This window comes from Cervus canadensis, chromosome 3 (genome assembly GCF_019320065.1).
Source record: "Cervus canadensis isolate Bull #8, Minnesota chromosome 3, ASM1932006v1, whole genome shotgun sequence".
In the NCBI taxonomy this organism is placed as follows: domain Eukaryota; kingdom Metazoa; phylum Chordata; class Mammalia; order Artiodactyla; family Cervidae; genus Cervus; species Cervus canadensis.
Window position 1 is genome coordinate 93,201,512 of NC_057388.1, and position 6,000 is coordinate 93,207,511.

Consider the following 6,000-nt stretch of genomic DNA (forward strand, 5'->3'; position numbering starts at 1 on the left):
AGGTCTCATTTACAGGAAGAATTCAGGGAGAGACAAAGTGATAGGTAAGAAGTGAAATTATTTAGAAAGAAACACACTCCACGGAATGTAGGCCATCTCAGTAGGTGAGAGCAGCCCCAGGGTATGGGGTTGTTAGTTTTTATAGGGGTGAGTAATTTTATAGGCTAATGTGTGGGAGGAATATTCCAGCTATTTGGGAAAGGGGGTGGAGATTTCCAGGAACTGGGCCACCGCCCACCTTTTGACCCTTGCGGTCTGCTTTGAAACTGTCCTTGCACCTGTGGGTACGTCATTTAGCTTGCTGATATGTAACAATGATTGTATACTGAGGTTCAAGTCTGCTGATGCTGATGCTAAGTCACTTCAGTTGTGTCCGACTCTGTGTGATCCCATAGACGGCAGCCCACCAGGCTCCCACATCCCTGGGATTCTTCAGGCAAAAACACTGGAGTGGGTGAGGTTCAAGTCTAGTGGAAGACAATTCATCTGCCATCTTGGAGCCATTTGGTTCTAGTCAGTTTATGTGGTGCCATCAGGCTATACAATTCTTTTTTAATTTTTTTTAACATTATTTATTTTTGGTCGCGCCTTGGGGCATGTGAAATCTTAGTTCCCCGACCAAGGATCGAATCCATGCCCCCTGCATTGGGAGCACAGAGTCTTAACCACTGGACCACAAGTCCCTATGGCATTTTTTTAAAAAAAATTTGTGCTCCACCCCCTTCTCTCCTGTTTCAGGAGGTGGTATCAAAGTCAAATTCTACTGAAAGGAAGTCAAGAAGCTATAGCTGCTGCCAAACCATTTAAAAGATAGAGCAAAGACAGGTGTTTGATAGACAGCACATACGAACTCTCATTAAGCATCCCAGTGAGAGGGAATATTTCATACTGAGCACTGATAATGTAGCAGGAGCTTTACATACGCCATCCCATGTAATCTAGAGAGCTAGAGAGAGTAGATCATTATTCCTCCTTCACACTGAGGTTAACTAACTTGACCAAGATCACACAGCTAGTAAATTACAGAGCCAGGAATCGGTCCACAGGTGTCTGTTTCTAAAGCCAATGTTCTTAAGAAAAAAAAATATATATCATAAAATTCAGCCATTTTTAGCATATAATCCAAATGAGTTTCAGTGAGTTTAATACAATTGTGAAACTGTCTCCACAATCCAGTTTTGGATTCTGGCTATAAGTCTACTCAATTTTTTTTAATCATTGTTTACTCTACCTCTTCCCCTATGTATTTAAATTTCTCACATCCTATCGACTCTTCTCACCCCTAACCCCTCCCCACACACACTTAAGAACCCCTCCTCCCCCAGCCACCAAAACACCTTGAGTCCTCAATAATTGCACTTGCATTTGTTGGACTGTAATTCATAGTTCATGAGTTCTCTCTTACTAGGCCATGCTCCTTGAGGACAAGGACTCTGTTTCACTTTATTTCTCTTGCTCCTGGTACAGTTTATGGTCGGTACTAAAAAATACTGTTAATTCTCTTTCTTCAAAACTTCAAAATTAGGAAGTTTAAGAACTTCTTGGGCTTCCCTGGTAGCTCAGCAGGTAAAGAATCCGCCTGCAATGCAGGAGACCTGGATTTAATCCCTGGGTTGGGAAGATCCCCTGGAGAAGGGATAGGCTACCCACTCTAGTATTCTGGCCTGGAGAATTCCACGGACTGTATGGTCCATGGGGTTGCAAAGAGTCGGACACGACTGAGTGACTTGCACGCGACTGAGCGACTTGCACTTCAAGAACGTTTTAATACAATCTCTTAAACACTAGGCGACATTCAATGAGTAATTGGTTACTTTTTAGTTCGATTTGCTGTTTAAGACCAGATCCTGTGTACTTCTGATGGTTTCACTTGTTTTCACCTTCCTTTTCCTATTTTTGTCCTTCTTTCTCACCCATTTCAGAGTAGGCAGAGAAACACAAAGCATAAAGAAATTAAATGCTTTTAGGCAAAGAGGAATATATATACGTACACACACACACTTACCATTTTTGGATTAAAAAATGAATCCTCTATCATAATATTTTGTTAAAAGTTGACCTGTTATTAATATCCTGCCTAATATGGTTGGATCCGAGAACACAGGTTTTTTTTTTCCTACTGGTCCTAAAAATAATTTTCAAGGCAAGTTTTAGCAAGCCATAGATGCCTGGCCTTTATACATTTAACATTTCAAAGGTGAAGAAACTAGGTCATTTGGCATTGTAGTTCTCCACTTCAGCGGTCACTGAGTGACCATGGATCACAACCACCTGAGTTTCAGCCCATCATCTCTCCAAGAACCATCAAGCAGTAGAGCCTTTGCCATAACTCTTAAGTCTAAATAGTCTAGAGAACACCACGTGCGAGGATAGCTTTTCTTGCTAATTTTTACATCCTGTGGCCTACAACAGGTGATTTACCTATCCCTTCCTCTTATCGGACCTCACTGAGGGATGGTGGCAGAGACTAGTTAGGAGATTCAGTGGGCATAGGGAGGTCAACAAGTGACTGGAACTCACTCATGGTTATCAAACTCATAACAAATTCTGTATTCTCATTATTCTTTACTTGAAAACTCACTAGTAAGTGAAGCCAGTCAAACTATTTTCTAAATTTAATTAATAAGGACTCTGTGAGTAATTAAATGGGGGATACAAAGAGCTTTGTCTCACTCAAGTTGGAGTCTCAGATCCACAGTAAAGTAGCTTCTCTCCTCTAGGTACAAAATAGCACCTAGAAGTAGCTAGAAATGATGGGTCTCAAAGCTGCCAGAGAACATTCTAGTAAGAAGTTCTGGGACCTCAGATAGCCTCCAAAATGTTTATCACATAAGTAGAAGATCTTTTATATGATGGGGCTTAGTTGAGAAGCTGAAACTGATTTCATCTGTAAATATATTATCTTTTTGTCTGCTGTTGTGATTTTTTAAATTTTAGATTTCTTTTTTTTTTTCCTTGTGCATTTCTTAAACCCCTTTAGGCTTCATATTATCTCAGTTCACTGACATCTGTGGCCTGGCACCTGTTTTGACTAAGTCATCACATGTCTTTCCCTACATAGTGCAGCCCCTGAAGCCTTATCTACTAGGACCAGCCTTTGGCTGCCCTGGGAGGGCCTCCGAGTTGCTTGCTGTATCTGTTTTTCCCCAGAAGAAAACAAGAGAAAATTAGCAAGGTTGATTTTACCTTCCACATAAGGAATTATATTGAGGCCTTCATTTATTGTTGAGACTTTTAAAAATTTACTGAGTTCTTTCCATGTATTAACTTATTTAAATAGTATAACTTTATGAGGTAGATACCCGTGTGTATGTGTGCTAAGTTGCTTCAGTTGTGTCTGATTCCTTGTGACCCCGTAGACTGTAGCCAGCCAGGCTCCTCTGTCCATGGGATTCTCCAGGGAAGAATACAGGAGTGGGTTGCCATGCCCTCCTCCAAGATACCCTTATAGTGGCTCATTATACAACAGAAGAAATAAAGCAAGGGTGTTGAAAAAAATTTTGCCCAATATCATGTGGTTAGTACAGGATAGAACCAGGACTGGAATCCAGGCAGACTGACCCTAAAGCCCACACTCTTACCCACTGTGCTACTGAATTTTCTTTGATCCTCCAAATCATGTTTTCCCCCTGCTGGACAACAACAAATCCCTAGGAACACACTTATGTTAGAGATTTAGTCTGGGAATTATGAAAATTGGATCCATCTTCTGCGCTTTAACCACCTGCAAAGAAAGAGCATGCTAGGTAGGGAAAATGCTTGTGCAAAGTTCTAATGGCCATAGGGGAGAAGAAAGGCCAGTAATAGGGGCAGTGGGAAGCCGCTGTGGCGTTTAAAGCTGGGGGAAGGAGGGGATTAGCTGTACCACAATGACAAAGCTCATCCTGTCTTGCTAAAAGGGAGCAAAAATGGATTCCGGGAGATTTGTTACTGATCAAATCCAGCCATGAGGTGATGGTAGCTTCAGTTAGGGTATTGCTATAGTGTGTGTGGCGCCGGGAGATTTGTTACTGATCAAATCCAGCCATGAGGTGATGGTAGCTTCGGTTAGGGTATTGCTATAGTGTGTGTGGCGGGGGTGGGGGTGGGAGGGCAAAAAGCTATCTTTTTAAAAAAAAAAAAAAAGGTATTTATTTGGCTGCACAGGGACAGCTTGCAGGATCTTTAGTGCAGTATTTGAACTCTCAGTTGAGGCATGTAGGACCAAGTTCCCTGACCAAGGACTGAACCTGGGCCCTCTGCATTGGGAGCACGGAGTACTAGCCAGTGGACCACCAGGGAAGTCCCCCAAAAGTTATCTTCCTGGTTAAAACTGTGATTTGATGATGCATACAGCCTTTAACAAAACATTCCAGAAGTTACACTTCCAAATATGTGTTACTGCCTTCAAAGTGTCATATTGGGAGGTGATACACCCATTTTAATGATGCTGCATGGCTCTAAACAATTTTGTAAAGCCTTTTAGAACTTCCTTCAGAACCAGTTTATAACCAAACCAGAGAAAAAGACATTACTCTCTATACTATACAGTCATACTTCATAACTCCCCAAAGCTAAGGGAACTATGTAACATTGTTAAACTGATGCAGCTTAAAAGAACTTCCCTTTATGAGTCTGACTTCCCAAAATATAGAGTGAGAACACTTTAGTAAGAAAACAAGCAAATATATGGGGGGGGTGGTGAAGCTAAGTTGTCTGATTCTTCATCAAAGAATGAGGATACATTCTTGAGGCAAAGAAGGAGCCAACTTGGGAAACTCAGAGGCAGAAGAAATTCTTGGACAGTCAGGAGGATATTTTTTTTTAAAGGGAGCAGATAACCAATAAATCTTAGGAGACTGACAACATATTTCTCACAGGGAAAAAAAAGAAAGAATGAAGTTATAGCCATCAGTTTTTAGAAGTAGGAGCATGGTGGGGAAGAGTTCAAATTTCAGAACCAAGTCTAGGAGTCAAACTCAGATGCTCTAATTAGCAGGTTTGCATAGATTCTCTCTGTGCCCTACTTTCCCCATCTGTAAAATGAAGACACATATGTCAGGAGTTGTGTAAGGTTTTATTAGTGGAGCCCAAGTCAACCACTCCCCCAATTTCTCTCATCTCAACACCTTTTCTTCAGGTTAAAGAATAGGAAACTGGAGAGAGGGAGGCAGGGGTGAAGGGGCAACCCTCTAGGAACTTTCAGGCTTCTCTGGCTTCAGCCTTCTTAGCTCTGCAGTGCCAGGGAACAGAGGGAAAAATGCCTGGCAGCTTTACCAGCCTCTTTTCAACAGACATTCCCAGAGCACCCTGTTATTTAAGGAAAGCAGCAGCCCGTTTAAATCCCTGAAACTTTGAAAGTAACTGAAACAACCTCAACGCACAAGAGTAGGAGACTGGTTGAATTGTGAGACGTAATACCCAAAGGTAGTCACATGACGGAATTGTAATTGGAGACTATTAAATGACATGGGGAGATGTTCATAATGAATTAAGTAAATACTGCCATGAAACAGTATATATACTACAGATTCCCACCTTTTTAAAATAATTGGTTTATAGGGGAAAAATTAGAAGGAAATAAGAATTGTTAACAATTTTACAAATGTCAAATGTAAAGAATTTTAACAAATTCTAAGTGGTAGGAATATGGATGTTCAAAATTTTTTCCTTTATAAGCCTTGTACAATGAACATAATATTTTTAACATACAGTATTATATGTAAATCTGACATGGCATTTGAAAAATAACTCCACAGGGAGAAATTATGACCACTTTGTTCACCCTACGACGCTCCATGTTGAGACATATAGTTCAGACTTCCTAATACCACAGCCACACAGTGGGTTTATACCCTCTTCAGCATTCACATCTTGACAGTCACCTCTCTGGTTTGCAGCAAGATTAACAAAGGAAATTCCTGTCCTATAGCCTCTGCAGCAGGCCAGATCTCCACTTAAGTAGACAGTGGGAAAGGGGAGGAAAGCATATGGCCCAGACTTTCTTGAGTTTGTAAAACA